The sequence below is a fragment of the Lygodium microphyllum genome, chromosome 12, assembly GCF_053477565.2.
Source record: "Lygodium microphyllum isolate KBCC chromosome 12, Lygodium_microphyllum_v1.1.10, whole genome shotgun sequence".
In the NCBI taxonomy this organism is placed as follows: domain Eukaryota; kingdom Viridiplantae; phylum Streptophyta; class Polypodiopsida; order Schizaeales; family Lygodiaceae; genus Lygodium; species Lygodium microphyllum.
Window position 1 is genome coordinate 103,306,342 of NC_141146.1, and position 23,862 is coordinate 103,330,203.

Consider the following 23,862-nt stretch of genomic DNA (forward strand, 5'->3'; position numbering starts at 1 on the left):
TCTTACCTCACCTTGGGTCATTAGTAGGCCCCTAAATTCATGATCCTAAATCCCATTTTAGAGAGATTTCTTCCCAGGCTAAATGTCACTTTGCAAGTTTGCTGATTAGATAGGATTTCTTTTCCATTGGCAAGTTCCACAAGCAAACTAGATGTAGGTATTGTGTCTATACATAATTTCTTAGCACACTTTGGTGACATGAATGAGTATGTGCTTCCACAATCAATTAGAATTTTAAAGGACTTACTCTAATATTCTGCTAGTGTGTGAATCACCGAAAACTGGCGATTTTGGCCTTTCTTATGGAGGGTGGCGTAAATTGATGCCCTCTCCATATTGGCTTCCATAGTTGGGTTTCCCTCTTCTTAAAGCTCTTTAAGAATTACATCATATCCTTTTCCTTTTGCGATTGAAGCTTGGTTTTGACCTTTTGTACCGTCCTTGGCAAGGAATTTGGCCAAGCTTTGGGCACTGTCTTTTAAAGTGGCATGGCTCATTACAGTGGAAACACCTAGGTACTATGGAATTACTTCCCATCGGTATGAAGTTTTCAACTACATTTATTTTGGCCCTCTTTCCTTGACCACGCGCACCTTGGGCTCGTTTAACATAGCCTCGTGAAGTCCCTTTGTTTTGATTTTAGAGCCTATTATTCCTTGGCTTTGACTAAGTCTCTTGAGAACAAGAGGTGTTGCGTGAATCAAATCATCTTGGAGATTAGTTGGGCACATAGATTCAAGGCGTGTGTTCAGAGGAGCATTCAATCCATGACAAAACTTAGATACTTGTTGAGCAATAGTCATGGAAGGCACATATTTAAGCATTGAGATAAAATTTGAGTAATATGCCTCCAGAGGCTCATTCCCAGCTGTTAGAAGTTAAAGAAATCATTCATTTTTAGCATGTGATGAGCTAGTGGCAAATATCGACCAGGCATAGCTTCTTTTAGCTTATCCCAGGTAATAGCTGACTCAACAAGTCCATGGTCTTTACACCATTGTTTCCACCATAGGCATGCCTCACTAGTCAATTTCAACTTGGCAATCATAGCTTATTTTAGTAGGGGTAGTTCCAATGGTAGTAAAGTAGTCCTCCATGGTCTCAATTCAAATATCTGCCTCGGTTTCAATGTATTTGCCCTTGCCATTGAATTTCGATGGTTAACTTGGTTAAGGCGATAGTTCTTCTCCTGAATTTCAGTTGGACTAGTGATAGTTGTATTACCCTAGGTTATCATAAGTTTCACAAATTAATTTAGTGCATTCAAGTTTTCAATTTCATTTCCACATTAAAATAGCTTAGTAGATTTGTAAAAAAATGATGGGCCAAAGAGCATAATATTTTACAAAATCTAGCCGTTGTTATCTTTTATTATCAGTAGCCATAGGCTACGATTTTCACAAGGGATATTTACAAATGACAGATGTTTACAAGTAGAGATACATCAGCATTGATAGATGCTATATACCAAATCCAAAATAAGATATCATTATATCTTTCTTTTTTAAGGATGGATATTAGTTATAGTCATGTGGAAGAAAGTAGGCCAATTGCTGTCTATGTCCAGAAACCTATACTGTGGAAATGCCAGATTTGAAAAACCAAGGATATGGTAATCTCAATACTTGCGATGTCCTTGGATTACCTTTAGTACCTTGTCATAGACATAACGGTCGAGACATATCTGCCGACCAGTGGTAATCATAAGTGGATTCGTTTTGGACAAAGGCCTCAACTATTAAATTTTACATCCATTCAAGGCGTTTCAGATTAGTTTGCATGTTGAAGAATCGATTGGTCTCGATGTAACATCCGAGAACCATTTTCTTTCTCGATTCACAGGGGATGGATCATATGGGTGATCGAGTATCCTCATCATTTCTCTTCTCCACTCATCATCCATGGAGTTCAACGCAAATGTGTACATTGCTTGAAAAATAAGGAACTGGTTCAAGCTTGATTATTTTTCCAAAGTTTATCCCTTAACAATTAGTAGGCTGATTATTACTTAGAACAATTGGTCTTAAAAACCATAGATATTTATAATTTCAATTAATCTAATACCACGTGTCATGTGTCTACCTAACTATTCCATGGCAGCACATTTTACTGGTCCATCATCAGGGAACTATCCTAGATAGCTTCGCCCACAGCACTGGTGAGAATGCACGGGGGTCTATCATCGTGTAGGTTTCCCAGAGTCCACCCTGGGTGGAATGTACCGGCCGTCCCCACGAGGATCAACTTGTAAAATTGTGGTCCTAATTTGAAAATTGAGGTGTCAATGCATCAGGTAGTGCCATCGAGAGTGTCCCACAAGGGCTTCTTGTTTGACCTGAGCGATCGTAGTTACCCTTGGTTCATGGAGTGCAACACTTTTTTCCAGCAACTTGTTAGGATTCAAGGAACATTAACAAAGTTCTAGCACAGCCGTTGCACCTTTCCCCTAAGATAATTATTGATCAAGGTTTTAAGACCTGATCCTAGGTAATTCATAGCTCGGCTCTATCTAATTTTTCTTAATTAACGTTTCATTCAATCTCTTAAGAGAAGCTCCCTGCTTACCGGGACCACCTATCCATAGGATGGACACGTTAGGGATCTCGCCCACCCACTTCCCACAAATGGTTTTCTTTATTTTTCTAATTACCTATCACATTAAGTTATGACATATGAAAGCAGCTTCCTTAATTAACCCGTTATCATAGGTTCCTTTGCATAACTTTATTCATCAATACAAAGATAGAGAAAATAGTCTTTTGGAAAAACATATTTATTTATTATTTTGCAAAGTTATTTATAATGATTTTCCCCTTCTGTCTATGCAAAAGATAAACCATCATTCAAAAGCTTAGTTTATCGAAAAATCCATTTTATCTACGTAGAAGAGAAGAAACCCTCCAAGATTTTCGTCCCTTCACTAGTACCGAGGACTCTAGTGTCCCATCTTGATTCGTGTGAGGGTTAGGTAGTTCCTAGGAGCGATCGAGAGATTTACAGCTAGAGCCGCCTTGGGACTCCTGCCTCCTCCTGCCTAACGAATTCCTCACCGAGTGACCTCTCGCCATCGAGACCGGTCCAAAGCTCCTAGCGGCAGTACAAAAAAATCCCCCTTGGAGCAGGGTTTCGTGTCTAGCCGTGGGGGAGGCATAGCATGATATTTTCTCTTCTTATCCTGATTATAAATTTACAATTAGATCTAACTACTCCAAGTACAATCAATATTTTTTGTGCAACTATCAATGCATGCACAAATAAAAAGGAAACAACAAGTGTTTTTAGCATAAGAAGCAACCCCACCCAAATCTAGGATTTCTATTTTAAGTTCCCACTTTATTCTTAGGGTTTCCTTCCTACTTACAACTCTTTTTTGGGATCCACAAGTTATTTTGCGAATTTGAAGTCTATTTTATCCTTATGAAAAATTTGGTATTTCTGCCCTAAAAGATAATATGGGGATTTATACCTATGGTAGGCAATTCATACGCTGCCTTGCCTTAACCCATGCTTAGTAGGATTTCAAATAACTTTTCAAGTTTATTTAGACTTTAAAATTTTTATTGATAAATTATTATTAATGTCCAACAAGGTCTACAGACTTTCGATATTTATGTAATTTCCTGATACTAATAGTTTCAGGATTGTCGAGTATTTCATAGTTGTTTTTGTTTCAACATTCTTGATATTTCAGGTTAGGTTTACTCATTGATTCATACACGGGTCAACTCATGATATTGATGCTCTTGCTAATATAATCATTAATATTAACATTGCGTGAGTTTTGAGCAAGAAAGAAAATTTTATTTTATTCTACTCATATTCTATGGTTTAATCGAGGATGTCCAACCATTTGCTGAACTTTCTAGAAAGACCAATTTTCATTTAGCTATATCCTAAGTGCAATACTGATTGTTTTTCTGAAAACTTTATTCTAGGCAATGCAAAAATCATAAGTGTAATTTTTCTTTCATCTTTCAGACATCGAATTATATTACTACGCACCAAATTTATGCATGTCTAGTATTTTTTTTTCCATACATATTTTTGTTGATTTAATGCATTAATTATTTCATGATATTATCTAAATAATTTTCTATAAATTATTATAAAACTCATATGCATCTGTTTATCATTAGCAAAATGAAATAGATATAGTCACTTTCAAGGAAAATTTATAAAATATTCCCTTCTCTAACACCATTTACATTTTTTCTATTATTATTATCACATGTGTCATTAATGGAATAATAATAAATATCACGAAATAAACCATAATTACGATATTTTCTTAATGATATATATATAATCTTTTTCTAAGTGAAAGATTCTTTTCATTAAATAGTTAATTATAATATTACTTAGGCTATTTTTCTAAGCGACAGTTCATATGCATTTTCTTTAGAATGTGTTTGTAATCGTTTAAAGCCAAATATACCAATAAGCTTATATATATATTTTTTCAAACCAACGAGATGTTACCTCTCTCAAGTTTGCTGTAATGGGGGTTTCGCCAATTCCTACCATATCATTTTCTCCATCGGCCGCGTTCCTTACTTCCCTTGCTTCAAATGGGCTTTTTGAATTTTGCTAGTGTTTTGCTTAGCGATATGGTCGTATGGGACGAAGGCATAATAGAGGGTAGAGAAATTGAAAATGAGGTAGAAGAGGGGTATTTTCCTTGTTCAAGACTCAAGCTACAATGAAAAAGAGAAGTAGAGAATGTTTTCCATCATCAGGTATTCCTTCTTGCTTTCTTTGTGAAGGAGAGGGGATGTATTTATAGCCATGAGGGGGAGCATACAATCAAATCATTCTTTTGGCTACTTATCAAGAGTCAAGTGAGCTTTATTAAAAATAAATTTTGATTGCCTACTTGTTGGATGGTAGTATGGGGATGATTTTAAAATGCTTTCTCTCTTTCTCTAGGCATAAAAAAGTCATGAAATTTGGCCTATTTTTTCAAAAACGCCTTTTTCTCTTCAAAATGACTTCATCTAGTGGTTATTGGCCAAGTTATCTCGTGACTTATCTAGCTTATTAAGTCATGCTATGCTCTTTGATACTTAACTTACTCAATATCATGCTTGCTCTTGCACGTTCTTCGTCTACACCGATTAAGGCTTTTGCAATTTGTCTTGTAGTTACGAAATCAATGTGATCTTTGATGCATTAAATGGACTCAAAAATGCTAAATCCAATGTAATATGGGAAAAAATATTATCAAACCATCATAATATTATTTACAAGGCGTCTTTACTTTTTGTTGGCTGGAAACATTGAGGCGACTTCTCGTGTGTCCAATTGCGGAATTGATTTAATGCAAGACTCGATATTAGGAAAATTACGTGTGATCACTTATGTGATAGCTTGACGAGTAATTTTTAAAATGCCTCAAGCCTGAATTCATTTTTTGATATGAAGTGCTTTGGTGGGAATATTACATGCAAGCTTGGTCATCATAGTCATCTATGTGGATGACTTGATTATTACAAGTGACAACAATAATGGGATTGTTCAAGTTAAGGATATTTCGAAGAAGAATTTTGAGATAAAGGATTTGGGTGAGCTAAGGTACTTTATTGGTATTGAGGTGATCAGATGTGATGATGGTATATGGCTATCTCAAAGGCAATATGGCTTGGATATGTTGTCCAAGTATGGTAAGATATCATGTAAGCCTCTTTTAGTGCTATTGGAGAAAAATGTGAAGTTGAGTGTTGATGTTGGGGATGAGATAGAAGACCCTAGTATGTCCATGAGGATAGTAGGAAGTTTGATTTATATGACTATCACAAGACCAAACTTGATCTATGGTATTGGCCTTATAAGTTAGTTTATGTAGATGCCTAGAAAGTCTCACTTGGATGTAGCTAGATGCATATTGAGATATGTGAAGTCCACCTTGCATTATGGAATTTATTATACAACATGTAAGGATATATAAGTGTTGGGATACACAGATGTAGATTGGGCTCGTAACATGTTTGATAGAAGATCTACTAGTAGTTTCATGTTTTCCCTTTGTAGTGCACTAGTTACATGGAGTAGCAAAAAGCAACCTACAATTACTTTATTGAGTACAAAGGCTGAGTATAGAGATGCTACTATGGTAGCATATGAGGTGGTATGATTGCAAAAGTTATTGGGTGATTTGGATGTGCATGGAGATGGTCCAATTGTCATTCATTGTGACAACATGAGTTAGGATATAGCTAGTTGAGAACCTAGTGTTCCATGCTATGATAAAACACATTGAGGTGCATTACCACTTTGTGAGAGAGAAGATACTTGCAGGAGAGATTGGCTTAGTATATGGCAATACAGAGGATCGGATAGCTTACATTTTCACAAAGGCATTGCATGTAGAAAAGCTTCAAAATTTTCAAAGCTTACTTGGAATTGCAGAGATATAGTTGAGCTTAAGGAGGGGGCGTGTTGAGATGGTAAGCTCAACATATGAAAACATTGATGATGGATCGCCTAGCTAGATGGGTCCATATGTATACACTTAGAATGTTGGTGATTATTATGATCCTCACATGGCCATTGACCTATCATTTATTATATTTAGTTGTTGTACCTACCTACAATTGGTATAGTATAATGCTAGTTGATTAGTATAGCTAGTTATGCATTGTTTGTCTTAGTAGGTTTGTTTCCTTTATGTTATAACTTATCTATACTTTGTGTACATTGCATTGTGAGAGGAAGAAAAAGAAGAAACTAGCAAGAAAAAATTTAGGTCTCCATCTCTCTTCTTGTGTTCTTGAGTAAGCTTTGTCTTGTGTATATTGTATGTATTTGGCATAGCAACTCAAGCAAATCCCCCTACCACATGATTCATGAAACTTTTCAAGAGAGAACTCTCTACAAAACGCACTATAGAATGCTTGCATAGTGACAATTGAATCTATTGCAAATCGGTAGTACCACTGTGCTACATTTCTCTTCAAAGTCATGATGAAGAATATCAAATGATGTGCTTCCTCATCGACTTGATAGTTAAGCATTAGTTTTTGGAAGTCTTTGATATGCAATTTTACATCTTCGTTTGGACTTCCACTAAAGATATGCAATGGATATCCTAAAGTGGATAGAGCCATTGTGCCCACTGGGATTTGTACTGCTTGAGGGGTATTAATGGTGGTTGTGCCATCCCTATGGATATAGAAATAGACGTAGGAGGAATAACTATAGTGTTGCTAATGGCACCACTAGATGATGGTGTTGATTGAACACTTTGGCTAGTCCTAAAAGGATTTGATTGCCCAACTTTAGGTGTTAAGGGTACACTAGTACTTTTGCATGTGTTAGGATTGCTCTTACTATGAGGGGCACTATCACTTTTGCATGCACTAGGTTGCTCTTACTATGAGGGTCTATAGGCTCCCCAGTTTTAAGAGATATTGGACTAGTATGGTCTAAGGAGTATTGGTGAAATTTTTTTGCATGTTTTCTTAGCCATTATTTACGTTGCTCTTGTTGAGTTAGAGAGATCTCTAGCATGTACTTATGTTCTTGCATTAATAGCTCTTTCTTTGCTTTTAAGCAAAGAGTCATACACTCAAGAATCAAGTCTTAAGCCCTTACAAGAATCCTAAATTGTTGAGATGACAAGCTCAACACATGCGGACATTGATGATGGACCGCCTGGTTAGATGGGTCCACATGTCTACACCTAGCACGTCGGTGGTCATTATGCATCTCACATGGCCATTGACTCATTACTTATTATATTCAGGTCGTTACACCTATTTACAGCTGGCATAGTTATAGCACCAGTCGACTAGTATAGTCGGTTATGCATTGTTTGACTTAGTAGGCCACTTTCCTTTTATGTTGTATCTTATCTATACTTTGTGTAAATTGTAAAGAGTGTGGAAGAAGAAGAAGAAATCAGCAAGAAAACGTTTTGGCCTCCATCTCTCTTCTTGTCTCTTGAGTGAGCTTCTCCTTGTGCATTTTGTGTGTGTTCGGCGCAACATCTTGAGCAACCCCCTCCACCACGCGATTCTTGACATAAATACTATAAAAAAATACACCACTTATCGGGATCTAAAATGAGTTCGACACCGGCTTTGATGACTCTAGCTAAGGGCTTCTAAATAGGGCGAATGACCCCACATAACCTCATGACTAGGATTGTCTAGGTACTTTCAATGATTCTTCTAATTGTTGTATTTGTAGATGCAATTTTGTTTTGTACTCCAACTAATTACACATCCCAACTCCAAACAAAGGAGTTTTCCATACATAGGTGACTATGTCACATAGTCTTTTTTCCAAGAATAAATGTGCTAACCTATGATTAGGAGTCCTCTTCCACTCAACATGGGTCAACAGGTGTCTCAAGTAATTACTATGCATACAAGAGGTTTATTTTGATAACATGCTTTTGCACTCTTTCCATGCAAGGTGGAATTCTGTAAAATGTAGAAAAAAAATCATTGTGTTCCATGTACACAATCATATATTTTCATGCTTTTCCCCATATGTATTGTGGCAATGTAGAAGATAGCATTGAGAAAACCCATGTTACTATTTTCCTTACTCTAAAAAAACTTGACTTATATGCATATGAAAAAATTTAAAAAATCAACATATTCAATCTCATTTTTTCCTTTTCACCATGTCAGAGAGAGAACCAGGGAGAGAGAAAGAGGAGAGAGAAAGACTGCAGAGAGAGAGAGAATAAGAGTGACGAGGAGAGAGAAAGACTAGAATTGGAGAGAGAAAGACAGGAAAGATGAAGAAGCCATGGAAGCTTAGAGCAAGAAGGGAGAGAAAGATTATAAATGTATTGATTTGTCAAAAGATATGAAAAATTACAACTTATCTCCTTATATACCAATGTCAGTGTGACATGGCATATTATCAACATTTCTTACACTAATTCCTTATTCTCAGCTTCTTACAATCCATCCCTTCCCAAAAGTTTTTGTCCTAAAAAACAAACTTGAAAGACTAGAGAAGAATAGATGAAACAGAGTACTACTCTGATACAAGGGCTACAAAAAAAAGAAAAAAGAAAAAGCACTAGTTTGTACTAAGTAATGGAGAGGATTGTAAATGGGAAATGAAAGTGCAAAATCCTAGTCAAAACCTCCTGGATCAAAAGGTATTCCATCATAATGATCGTCCAGGAGAATGGAATGCCTCTCAACCACATACTCCAATCCACCCGGATCAAATGGATACGATGAAGTATCCCCATAATCAAATCCATGATCACATCCATAATGCCCTGGATCATAGGGAAGCACAATGCCATCTTCATATTCATGTATGCCCAAATCATGTATTATATCATCATCAAACATGTGCCGGTCATCATAACCATGATCAAGGTACTCATTAACAAATGCGTTCAATGGCTGCTGTAAACCTTGATTAAGTGTAAACTGTTGCCCAAAAATATCATCATGAGATTTCTCTAAGAGTCTAAAACCTTCAACATGACCATCTACATCTGCAAGTGTTTCATGTGATTCATCAACGAAGATGCCATCAGCTTGTACATCTTGCTCATCTGCAAGTGCCTCATGTAATTCATCAACAAAGATACCATCAGCTTGTACATCTTGCTCTTCATTGTTCACTTCTTGTATATCTTCTTGGACTCGTACATCTTCTTGGTCTGGTTGAAGTGGGACTGAAGGGTCACTGTTTGAACAAGCCTTCTCATTAACTTCTTTTGATGCCACTTGCAATTGTATGATTTTAGAGATTTGTGCCGAGAGTTGGTCATTGGATATTACTAACTTTTCAAGAAGAGCCTTGGTCTGATCAGTAGATTGAACCATCTGATCCATTCTTGACAACATATCCTCATGTCGCTCTCTATGCCTTAGTTCATGGGCACACAAGGTATCAGTGAGTATACTGATTTCTTCTTGTTGTTGAAGAGACGGATGCTCATAAGCATAAGCATGTTGACCATAATAACCATTCTGCTGCCAAGGCTCAATGGGATGATACTCTGCATTATGATATGATACATCATATTTATAAGCATTAACATGCTGTCTAGATGTACTAGCATACTGCTCATATTCATTTGCATGTTGTTGTTGTTCATATTCATAAGATGCATGTGGATCATAGTCTGTACCATCAGCATATACATGCTGTCCATAAGCATAAGCATTTGATTCAGGTGTACCATCAGCATATTGATGCTGGCAATGAGCATAAGCATTTGATTCAGGTCTTGCTATTTTTTCCATATATGCCTTTATAAGAGCAATACACTATTCATTCGAAACTACAATTTTGTCAACATTAGCTTGTGTTTGAAGCCAACGTTGTTCACTAAAGCTGGAACTATTGTTCTCAGCTGCCATTGCAGTCAAGTTGAAGAGATATGTTGTTCCTTGAAAAATAGAAGTCCAAATAAGGTGTATGATAGCTTGACTCGAAGGTTAGGATGTCTAGTATCAATTAGAAATCCTGGTTTGAATTTAGGAGTAGCAATACCCCTCTCTGTTTAAGAATTTCCAGAACTGTCCACAGTAAACTGCTAGTGAACTGTCGGTACAAAATAGGCTCTAGCTTAAGAAATATGTGTCCAAAAGAGACGTTTGATGGCTCCACTCGAAGCTTATGATGTCTAGTATCACTTCCAATTGTTCCTTTGTCATTAGAATGATGCTACTAATTTCTGCAGCAACTTTTCCAAATCTGTCCCTATTTGGACTGCACCATGTTTTAGCCAAGGAACTGAAGAAGGCAACCGATAGCTTCAGCGACTCCCGTAGGTTAAGGAAAGGGAGCTTCGGCGTCGTGTACAAAGGTGTCCTCAAAAATGGCCAAGAAGTGGTAGTGAAGAAGCTGGTTCTGTGGACCAATTCATCATGGAAGTTTAGTACCAGTTCATACCATTAATCCTCCAACAACACCACGTCCTCTTGTTCCTCCTGGGTTTTCTAAAATTGCTTTTCAAAGATCAAGCTCACGAAAAGAAAATAATCAAGGAAGCAAGATTTCATCTGATGTTGATGGGAACTTTAAGGAGTCAAACACATGTCAAGCCATCAGAACTGAGAAGCATCAACATGATGGCACAGAAGATGAAGATCAACCCGCAACCAACACTAAAGATGATGAGGCCTTTTTGCAGCCAGCAATATCAAAATTTGCTCAATGGTTTGGTAAAGAAGGGAATGAGCCAAGATTTCTCCAGTTAGGATGTGGTGAAGCTCAACCTCAACTTTCAAGTCTTACAATATCCAGAATCAGAAAAGCCCGGTTCATGAAATGGTAGCATCAGTGCCCTTGATGCATATGCCTTCTCATCCAGCTGCACATATTACATGGGCCCTTACCTTCTTCTGTTCCTTCTCCATTGGCTATATTGGCTCCTCATGTTACTCGAATAAATGCTTTGCCCCTTGAACCAGTAGTTTCAACTGTGTCAGCCACTGGTTCAATCACTGAGGGGGGATGTAGAAATTCCTTGGTGGATGGAGATGGCATGCATATGGAGTCTAGATCAAGAGACAACTCTCTCTCTGTTGGCTTTCCATTAGCTTCAAATGTGTTTGAAAGCAGTTACAAAGCTCCAAATGGTGCATCTGTGACTCCTCTAAATGCTTGGGGAGCTGGCAAGGAGTTTGGAATGTTCCAGAATCAACACCCTTGGACTCCCCTTCCTGGAAATGCAACATATGCTACAGCAGGAAGATCTCTTTGGAATCCTGAACTGCACATGCTTGCTGCTTTAAATGCTCAGATGGGTGGATATGGATAGAGGGAAAGCCGTTTGCCTGCCAGTGCTGCTCTAAAGACTGCAGCAGGACCTTCCAAAACACCAAAAGCTTGGTCTTTCACTGGAGTTCAATGCAGCGGAGGAGGAAAATAGAGTTAGGCAACCAGCAACAGACCTTGTAATGACAGCCTCTTTGCCCTACTCAGGCAGCTCCACCCCCCCTAAAGTCAGTGGATTCAGCTGAATCTGAATCAGAATTTAGCGCTCTCGGTGCACAGTTGGCTGCAGCCTCAGTGGTTGCTGGATACTAACTGTGTCTCAGATGAAGAAGGGGTCACTCAAAATGCTAGTCCTGGAAAGCAATGGAAGCGCTATGGGTTGGACTCTTGCGTAGAAAGCCTCGTGAATTTGTGTAACAGCCTTGTACAGGGAAAAATTGACATCATAGACTTCATAGCTGAGGTCGCCTCTGCTTTGGATTGGCTAGTTGGTCTTACGTTTTCTCTCCATGACAAGTCACCTGATAAGGCCGGCAGCCTAAGAAGCCCTCAAGACAGGAATGGATTAATGCATTGCAACGACTGCGATGTAAGCAGCACCAGGAACACTCCCGTTCAAGTGGTGAAGGCAAGTTACATGGAGAGTCGTATTGAAACTGTCAAACTGGGAGGCAGGTGCACCATCCTGATGTATGGCCCAACTGGAACTGGAAAGAGTCACACCATGTTTGGCTCAGCAAAGGAGCTAGGAATAGCCTATCGTGCACTCCAGAACATTCTCAGTGGTTCCACTTCCAGCCCTGTGAAGGCAGATTCCAAAGTTGCTAGTGGCTCACCGGAGAGCAAGAACGACAAAAAATGCTTGAGGAGAGGGAGTTAGCCTTGGAGCGTGCTAGAAAGGAACAGGAAGAGCGAGAACGTCTTGCTCGAGAGGAGGAAGAACTGCGCCTCAAGCTTGAGCAGGAGGCACAAGAGGCTGCTGCAAAAGCACAAAGGGAAGCTGAAGAGGCAGCCAGAAAAGTTGAAGAAGAGCGGAAAGTGTAGGGAATGGTATCACTGAAGGCCCCTCCACTGTCTCACACATGCGCCGTGGATCATTGGTCACTCCCCTCCTTTCAGCCCTTTCACTCCCAGTGCCATATGCCTGTGATTTCACCTGCACTTTTGTGAGAAAGTGGCAAAATCTTGGACTTCTTTGAACTCCTGATCCCGTGTGCCAGCAACTGGAGGTGGAGCAGCTGAACGTACTAGATTTGGAAATGCTTACTATTCTTGGCCAAGATGGAACCTGAAACTGTGGATCTGATCTCTAGGACTGTTCCAATACTCTCCAAACTGTTCAAGTATGCCAATGTGTATCATTGTATTGCAACTCCAAGCAAACCTTTTGGCTTCTTCCATTTTTGCCTCTAGCTTTGAAATATCTTCACTGCTGCCTGTCTTTAGGGTTTGAAGAAGAACAAAATATCCCTAAAGCCTCTTCAAAGCCTTCAATAATGGTGCTCCACTTGTTAAGAATGAAGAGTAAAGAAAGTTTCCAGCATGAAATGCCTTCAAAAACCTCATGGCTGAAAGCTAAGAGAAGATATGTGCTGCAACTCCATGAAAGCTTGGCAAAAGCTTGGAGAAAGAGGAAAGGAAGACCTCTTTTGAAAAGTAACCACAGTTGAACCCCAAACTAAGTCCGGTTAACCATCCTTTACCCTAATTACCTTCAATTTTGCATAAAATTTAGTGACGTCCATCCATTTAAGCCCTTATCCGCCATATCTGACCTTAGATATCTCTAGATGTAGTCATTTTAGCAACTGTAGTTGTCCTGCAGCACTCCACTAGTCACTGTCTTGTACGATTTTTGTCTGAAATTGGTTTTGAAATAGGAAAATAGGAATGAAAATGGAAGAAAATCATGGATCAAAGAGTGAAGCTCTAATACCACTTGTCAGAGAGAGAACCAGGGAGAGAGAAAGACTGCAGAGAGAGAGAGAATAAGAGTGACGAGGAGAGAGAAAGACTAGAATTGGAGAGAGAAAGATAGGAAAGATGAAGAAGCCATGGAAGCTTAGAGCAAGAAGGGAGAAAAAGATTGTAAATGTATTGATTTGTCAAAAGATATGAAAAAGTACAACTTATCTCCTTATATGCCAATGTCAGTGTGACATGGCATATTATCAACATTTCTTACACTAATTCCTTATTCTCAGCTTCTTACACACCACCCTCTCTCAACAAATTTAGCAAGCATTGTCATATTCTTAGGTATGTAGTGAAATGAGAAAAACTACATAGGAACACATCTCAATACATAATATGAGGCCACATTGAAGCAATCTCCATGCTATAGAATCCATGCAAACATTTCACAACCATATATTTATTATTCCACAATATAGAGATCCATATAATTATTTCATTCTCCTTTAAACTCTATTTTTTATAAATTTGCTCAATTTAACTTATATGAACACATTTTAGAAACCAATTATTACTATAGAAAGCACACTAAGTAAGCATTTAGAAAGCACTTTTTTAATTTTTTTCTCAACAAGAATTCTTTATATGCATACACACCATTTATTTTTATTTTGAATAAATTGAGACTTATTATAATATATTCCATAAAACCACTTTTGTTTTAGGATCGCTTAGGCAGCCCATTGACGCTCGATACAACTAGTAATAACTACATTTACGCTTCCTTGCTCCATTGTTTGCATCATATTATGCTCTAGTACCCCTTTTCCCTCTCCCTCTCTTAGCCTGTATGAACACCTACTATGAGGAGAGAAAGACTAGATTTCAAATTTTCTGCATAATAAACCATTTTCCATGATTCAAGTAGTGATTGGAAGTGAAGAAAAGCAAGAATCCATAGCCAAGAGTGCTTTTCTCAAGTCTGATAGTTGCAAATTTTCAAATTCATGGGAAAGGAGGAGGCACAAAAAAGCCCCCCCTCCTCCCCTCCACCCAATTGTGATGATTTTGAGCTTTTTAGCTCCTTAAGCTCTTAATTAACAAATAACTAGTTATTTTCCTATGCATTTACATTGTTGACAAGTGTTTTTTTTTTTAATTCAAGGGGCAAATGATATAAATTCGAGATCTAAAGGCATATCCACATTCCAAGTGTTGTTTTCTACTGACTTGGCCTTATGGATGTTGTTTTTGGCCTCTAGATCAGGTAGTTGCTTTGTATTGTTAAAGTTGCACCTCTTTAAAGGGGTCATCTAACAAAGTCCTATTGACGAATGGATTCTTCCAACACATTTGGTCACTCTCTTTTGCTGAAAAATCTTTGATGCCCCTTTATTTTTGTCATGAATGCTTCATTTTTTGCTTTAGTTTTGACGCCTAGTCACATCTCTCAATTTCTTTTGAAGATCCAAGAGAATATAAATGGTGTGATACCTACCAAGATTATTTCTATGAACATGTAATCAAAATCCTACTCCCTGATAGAATAGCTCATTTGGGTAGATATAAGTATAATGGTTACATAGTCTAGGGTTTTATTGAACAACTTGACTATTATCATATCATAAAGGTTCATGAGAAATGCCTAGTGTTTAAATGGATTTCTATTGGTAGCTTTCAAGACTAAATTCATAAGTTACATCTTGATAGGGAAGTAGTATCCCTTGAGGATGTAAATATTGTACAAATTCTTATAATAAAAAAATTTACTTCCTTTCTATCAAATATAGTTAATTTAAATTTGCAATAACATTCAAGCATCTTGATCTAACTAATATTTGAGAGCATAAGTTTTTACTTAAGGAAGTAAAATGCTTGGAATTCAATGGTGAAAGAGCCAAGATGAAAAATCAATGTTGAGACATGGCTTGAACAAATGGAAGTCTATTTTTAGCTAACGAAGTTGTGATTGTGTGACTCCAACTCACCGAGAAAGCCCATCTATGATGGAAGCAATGGTATCATGATAAGGGAATTAATAAAACTTCCCAATATTGGGAATAGATTAAAGTGACTATTCAGGGAAGAAATTTGTCCCCATGATACCAAATTTGTAGGATGATGAATTCTTTTACATGAAACAATGAGATTTGATTGTGAAAGACTATTATTCTCACTTTGTGATACTTCTAAAGTATGCTCCCAAGATGACCATGACCCAATAAGTCTTGCATGTTGGTTAAAAACTTAAACTCTCCTCTCAATTGATAGAGTTGAAGGCCATGAAGCTTGGACAAATCTCAAAGATGCTTTATTGAGAGCCTAACCCTTGATCAAAACACTCCCTTAGCGATTTTATCAAGTCATTGCATAGCAACCAAATTGGGGAATTTTCTACAACAAGAGAGCTCAAGTAAATTTCCAAATATGTTGGTGTAACTAGGGACATCTCAACCTAACAAACAAACCCCAAAACTATCCTCTCAACAGTAACAGTTGTCTTGGAAACCAAGCCAACCAACCATTGTATTTCCATTGCAATCACCTTGGACACTTTCAAGCTCAATTTAATTTTAGGGAAAATGATTCCAACACAAATTCTCCCCTCATCCTCCAAGGTGAGGAAACTTCAACAATTGTTGTCAAGCACGAGGTCCGAGTGAGGTGCTAGAGGCCACAGATGTGCCATAATCAAAGAAGAAGAAGAAGAAGATCCCACCCTCAAGGAAGAAGTTGAAAGAGGAGTCATACATGTGAAAATAGATAAAATAAGGAGTTAGACAATAATAGTCCATAATAGAAGTGCTTAGGAATCATCAAGGTATCTCCTTTTAAATTCTTATTAACTATGGAGCTAGTAATTCCTTCATTTCTTCTAAATATGTTGAGTAACTACAAGTGAATCCTATAAATGTCAAGAGACTCATATTCAAACTAGAAAATGGCAAGGAAACTTTTTCTACCCAAACAATTAATAATGTTGAGTTTCAACTAGGAATGGAAATCACTAGGAAAACTTTAGGGTAATGTCCCTAAGAATCTATAGCTATATCCTAGGAATGGACTAACCAAGCCAATAGCCACTAGGGTAATGTCCCTAGGAATCTATAGCTATCTCCTAGGAATGGACTATCCACTATGAGCAAGGAAGAGTAACTTTTAACAACCTCAAGATAATTTCAATACAAACTCTAGAAAAACCATGGAAACCTAAAATATAGCTAGCTAAAGCTAGCCAATTGCCTAAACAAGGTTGATCAAGCTAAACAAGGTTGCCTAACAAAAATAACCTTCATGGCTTAGCAAGTATATTGATGTCTTTCCTGAATATTGACAAAATTACTCCCTAATGAAGAGGTAAACCATGAGATCAAACTAGTCCTTGGAATCAAAGAAATCACAGAGAGGCCTTATAAAACATTAATTCCTAAAGCTATTGAATTGAAGTAATAGCCAAAGAAATTGTTGGACCAAGACTTTATTCACCCAAACAATTTTCCTTGGGGTGCTCTTGTTCTATTTTAGAAAAGTAAGGATGGAACCCTTAGACTTTGAATTGATTTTACAAAGGACTAGACCAAGTAACCATAAAGAAAAAATACCTATCCCCCAAATCAATGAGGTGATAGATTACACGGAGCCAAAATCTTTCCTAAAATGGGATGAGATCGGAATGCTTTACTTGTGAAGTAGACCTAGGGAATCCCTAGTCATTCAAATTTGAATGTTCATTGTAACTCAGGTACGGATGGTTGGGACTAATTCCCTAAAATACTATCCAACCTTGGATAATGGGTTTGGTACATTTTTAGTATATATGTGTTGTACATATATGTGCCTATATATCTATGTATTTGCATACAACTATGGGTATGGGTATGCATATGCATAAGTCTATGTTTGCATATGGGCATATGCATATTTATGGGTATATGTATGTATATCCATACACTGTGTTATGCTACATGTACTATGGATATGTATATACATATGTATATGTATGCATATGCATATATTATGTTATGTTACATATACATATAGGCACATGCTTACTCATAGGCTCTATGCATGCATCTATATGTGTACATGTGCTTATACATATATGTATAGGCTATGCATGTGCCTAAATATATGCATATAGATATGCATATAGATATGCATATTTCTCTTATACCATTGATAATAAATACACTAGTTCATATGTCAAATGTGCATATACCAAGTGTTTCTATGTCAAGAGTTGGTAATGTTTTACACATTATATTGAATTAAGACACATGCTCCATTGCTTGTACAAGTCCCCATTGGAAAACTAAAATATTCTATCATTTCTTTTTTGATGATAGGAATGATAGAACATGGTTGACAATATTTTTCCAATTATTAGTCCCCCTCATATCTAATAATTGGATAGAGATAGAACAACAAAGTCTGTTTTAATATCTATGCGTATACACATTCATATGTGTGTGCATATATCTACAGATATACATGTGCATATATGTAAATATACTATGTTATGCTATATATATTAAGCACACACATATGCATAAGCTATACATGCATCTATTTGTACACATGTTCTTAAACATACATATGTCTATGTGTGTACATATATCTATGGGTATACATATACCTATGGATATACATATGCATATGCACAAGCCTATGTGTGCCTATGGGTATAAATACACTTACGAGTATACTACCTATGCATAAGCCCATATGCACCAATATATCATGTCATGCTGTTAAATTTATTATACTATTTTTTAATAGATATTTATGTTAATCTTAACATAAGTTTGATGTGATGAGAATCATCATATCAATATCTCAACCTTGATGATGAGAGAGAGAGAGAGTGATGGTTGAGGTAGATGCCTTCTTTTGGCATCCCCCTACCCTAGTTGATCTATATGAGTAATGACAACTCCTTGACCTTCTTGATTGGAAATGGCCACACAGTATCTCCAATAGTACTAGCTTTGTATTTTCAAGTTGCAAATGCTCCACAAACTCCATTGCAAGAGTCATCCTATGAGAGTGGTAGTAGTAGCAGCCATGGGCATAAGCATAGAGGTAGAGGTTGTTTTGGAGGTGATTTGAGCCCCTCTCCACAATAGTTGTTTTGCTCTCACCTAGCACAATAATAAATGAAGAACAAAGGTAATGAGAAGAAAAATATATACTTGGATCTTTGCTCCTCACCATGAAACCTATAGACACACCTCTCTTGCATTGCAATACATGCACACAAAAGACTCAAGACATCCACATTGACATGAGACAAGGTCAAGTGGCTTCTCTTAAACTCACACACCAATAATCCATACTTTCTACACAAATATGAGAGACAAGAGAGGATGGACAAAGAGAGTTTGAGAAAGAAGGAAGAGAGAAGTTAAGGAGCCACAAGAATCAATCATGCTCCAACCTCTCCAACCACTTTTTTCCAAGAACCTCAATTGCATCCTTTTGCACCTTTATTAAATCAAATATTGACCACTACCTCCTAACCACTATCACTTTGAATCCTCTTCTTCTTTCTCCCAAAACTTAACACAAGATTCCTTTTATCAACAAGGAATGGATGAGGAAGAAACACCATAACACTTTGCTCTAGAAAGGCACACCACCATTATGAAGAAGAAATAAAGAAATTCCATCCTTTGAACACCAAAACAATGGAGACTTGCAAAATATATTCAAAAGTGCTACCCCTAATTAAATTTGCAACTTAAGTACTCTCACCCTGGCACATGACTTCATGCTTGCCTTACTTAGACAAATGGACATGAAACATTTGTAGTATATTTCATATGCATTTACTATTTTTTTGAAAGGGTAATTAAAGAGGGTAAGTGAACCTTAGGGTTCTCTTTTGTTTGTTTTTTTTTTAAATTTAAAAAATATTTGGCTTATTTCTCTTCTCATCATCATGCAGGCCATCAAGAGCATGAAGTAGAGAAATTAGATCATACACGCACCATCTTGGATGTGAGGATGTGCAAGAGATTTGTGAGAGAATACCAAAAAAGAATAGTCCACCGTGGTGAAAAGCATGTGTGGAGGTGGCAGATTGTGATAACATAATGAGACATGAGCTACCTACAAGGTCTTGTTGTTGCCTCTACTTGTTCTTTTTCTTCATCTTGATTTTTTGCTCATAGTAGTCAGCCAACTTTTAGAGTGAATCAAAAAGGGTTGTTAGCTTGGCTGATTCACTATATATATCCTCTATATCGCATGCATTCAAGGCCTATTTATAAATATAATTATCTATGAAATTTAATTGAATAAAACATAACCATTTTTTATTCAATTTCTAAGTAACTCTTTAGATGACACCTCTTTGTATGTAAAAAATGTATAAAAATGGTGTTTTTAAAACCCCTTATTTTGAACTCACATGATATATACATATATTTATACGTGACCCCTCCCCCCTAATGAGGTTGTTGGTTTTCTTAGCATAAAGGGTATCATGAGAGGATGGAACTATTGGCCTTGTATATAGCATGAAGAGGAAAGAACAAGGAGAGCCACATCATGATCTTGTTTTAGAGAGGGGAGAGGGCACAAAGGAAATATGAAGGGAGAAGGCACACTCCAAATTTCTTTGGGGGACAGAGCCACCAGCGATTCTTCTTTTTCTTCTTCTTATTTTTCTTCTTCTCCTTCTTCATCTACTCTCATGAAACTCAAGAATTTGTACACCCCCCTTCGAAGAAGGAATCAAAGAGAAAAAAAAACGATGAGAGTTAAGTTGCCAATTACCACTATATCTGAATATGTGAAAATGGTAACAAAAGAGGGGCATTTCTTCTCTTTTGAATTTTTCCTAATTTTGATGCTAACAAAGTGATAGAGATGTCCATTCCAATATAGATAGCAACATGTTCCTCTCTCCTTATTATCAAACATAAAAAAAACCACCAAGAACTCAACTCTCATTCTTTCTTTATTTTGCAACAATTCATCTTCCTCATTGAGTAAGGAAGCTCTTAAATAATGTCTAAGGTAACAAGAGGAAAAGCAAGTCCCACTCAATGGAAATTTTCCTAGTCCAAGTAAGAAATTCAAATTGGCCAAGAGCTCCAATGTAGTTATTAATGCCACCAGAAAAAGATGCCATGAAAAAAGAGGCAAAGATCTTGGTGATACCACCATAAATGCTGATGTAGAGTTAGCACAATGCCGCAATGGGACTACAACTCATTGCTACATGCTCAAGGGTATTATGTGGAAATTTGATGGATTTGGTTACTTAAACCTGCATGACTAACAATGTGGATAAAGCCTAGATCTCACTCAAATCAAGGAAATTAAAACCAAAACATAGATCAAGGTCAAGGATCAACACCACTAGAGATGTTAAGCCAACTATGATAGAAACCTAGATGCAAAACCTTACTTACCAAAAAAAAGAAACTGTGCTCAATGGAACTAAGTCAGAACCGCTTGATGTACTTGTCAAATCCAAGGAGAAATTGATAGCAACTAATAAGCCATCAACTTGAGAAGGGAGAAAAGTTCCATCTACATGGTGCTAGTCAAGTGGAGAAGGAATGCTTAGATGAGAAAATAGAGCCGTCCAAGAAAGAGAGGTAGCCACTTGAGACAATTAGTAGCCCTCTTAGAAGTACAAATTCTCTTAAATCTTCTCCATCCAAGTAGAAAGGAGAAATCAAATAGTAGAAAAAATCTAGTGCAATTTCTTGAACTAGATAAATAAATCCATAAAAAACAGGAAAGAATAGTCCACTTCCCAACACCATCAGTCTAGGGATTCAACCAAGCACTCATCCTCAATTGCCACAAGTACATAGTCATAGCCTTTGGTGCTAACAAAGTTTACCAAAAGTCCCTATTAGTTCACTACCATAAGTATATATTAGCTCAACTAAGAGCACAATGAGCCCGATACCTTTAAAAAACGTCCTATCACATCAAAATCCTCTAGAGAACTTGAATCCTGGGAACAATAAGAAATCTCTCATGGATGTGGTAGAAGTGATAGGATAGCAAACTAATGAACTAGAAATGAAGTATCTTGTAAAGCTAGATAACAAACTAACATTTCTCATGCATGCATACATACATAATGACATTGGGCACTCTACTAAAGAGCATACAAAGATCTTAGAAAACTAGTAACATGGAATGAGCAACATAACAACCACTCCTATCACATGAAAATTGTTGAGAAAATCATAAAGGGTATGCCAAAAGCTACATCTAGAGAGCTATGCTTGATTCTCTCATTCTACACTGACCTTTGTGAGATGAACAAGGTAAAACTAGAAGCACTAGAAATATATATATATATGTTGGAGAAAAAATGGCATTCTAGCCAAAGTTTGGTAGCTAAAATTGGTAACCAACTAATGACTATTCTAGAGCAAAAAAAGGCCTCTTTGGACCTCAATGCTTGATCCCACGTATGTGGCCTCTACCTCCCCTAACAGTGCAATCACTTGTAATGTGAAGAGAACTAAAGAGGGCGAAGAGAGAAGAGAGGAGAAAAAAGATTGTGTAAAGGAGGGGGAAGCTGAAATCCATGTGGAATTGGCAAATATAAATATGTACATTATATGAACATCATGTGAGATTTGGTAAATTATACATTTGGTCACCAATTACTGATAGCTGGGGTCCTACAAATGGGAGCATTCTTTCAGTCCATATAGGCTACACTTGGTTGCATTAATGCAAGGTCAAATATTTTTCAAAATTGTGTGCTATTTATAGTCCAAACTGGGCCAAAAATAGCTAATCTTCAGTAGAGATGTCATCTTTGAGATAGGAAAAGTACTCTAAAATAGATATTGGTCTCCATGAAGCTTCTTTGAAGGGTAAGCCCTGCCATTTAATCAAATATGCTTTGATTGACCAAGCTCTAATATTTTTTTCTCATCCCAATTACTTCCTTAGGACTGTACTAAATAATGCCCTCTTCATCCATGGGTGGTAGCTCTTTCACATTGTCCTTGGGAGACCGAATAAAATATTTTTGCTAACTCACATAAAAGACATCATGAATCTTAGTGGAGAAAGGGATTTGAAGTCAATAAGCCAAGTCACCCACTCTCTTGACTATCTTGTATGGCCCATAATAGCAGTGTGCCAACGTATTGCTAGGGCCATCCTTGAGTGTGGAGTAGCTTGACTTGGGTACTTTTAGGAGTACGAACTCACCTTTAAACTCAAGGGATTTCCTTTTCTCATCAGCATAGAGGTTCATGTGTTCTTTGACTTTTTTGAGATTCACTTTACATTGATAAAGTCGGGCATGTCTGTAGTCCAATTATTTTCTCCCATGAGGATTTAACTTCTCACTGAATATGACCATAGAAAGGGGCACTCTATAGTCATACAAGGCCTCAAAGGGGAGCACTCAAATGCTAGAATGACTAGCTTTATTGTACAAAATTTGAGAAGCCTAAGTCCCATTCTAGAGTCGTAGATCTCAAGTATAGTCTAGTCTAGGCAATGGAACAAAAAATTATTGGCTCTCATGTAGCACACAAAGAAGCACAAAACCAAGGTACCGAGCAACAAAATATATGCTTGGAGCTTTTCTCCTCACTAGGAAACCCATAGAAACCTCTCTTGCATAGCAATACATCCATACAAAAGACTCAAGACATCCACATCCACCAAGAGACAAGATCGGGTGGCTCCTCTTTCAAACTCACACACCAAGAATCCATAATTTCTACACAAATATGAGAGAGAAGAGAGGATGAACAAATAGAATTTGAGAAAGAACTAGAAATTGAGAAGTTAAAGAGCCATAAGAACCAGCCATCCTCCAACCTACCCAACCACTTTTTCCTAGGAACCCCAATTGCACCTTCATTAAGTCAAATATTTGGCCATACATAAACTAAGGTATGAAAGCCTTATGTGTTGCATGCATTCTAGGAAAGTTTCATATGTTTCTAAGAATAAAAGACATATTCAATGGCTTTTGTACTCCAAGTCAATCGTTTACAATGCAAAATATGTGAAAATGATGTACAAGGACATGTGTATAATATATAATTTTAGATCATGTAAAAGATTTGGTGATGTAGATTTGTAGTCTTTTAGAATTGTTGGTGACAAAATTGGAGGCTATCAATAGCATGGAGAGAGAATAGTAGAATCCCAACAACATGAAGAGACAAAGGTAGAACCCTAACCGTATGTGTAGTACCAACTCAATCCTAAGGATGGGGCCCTTTAAAAACGCTA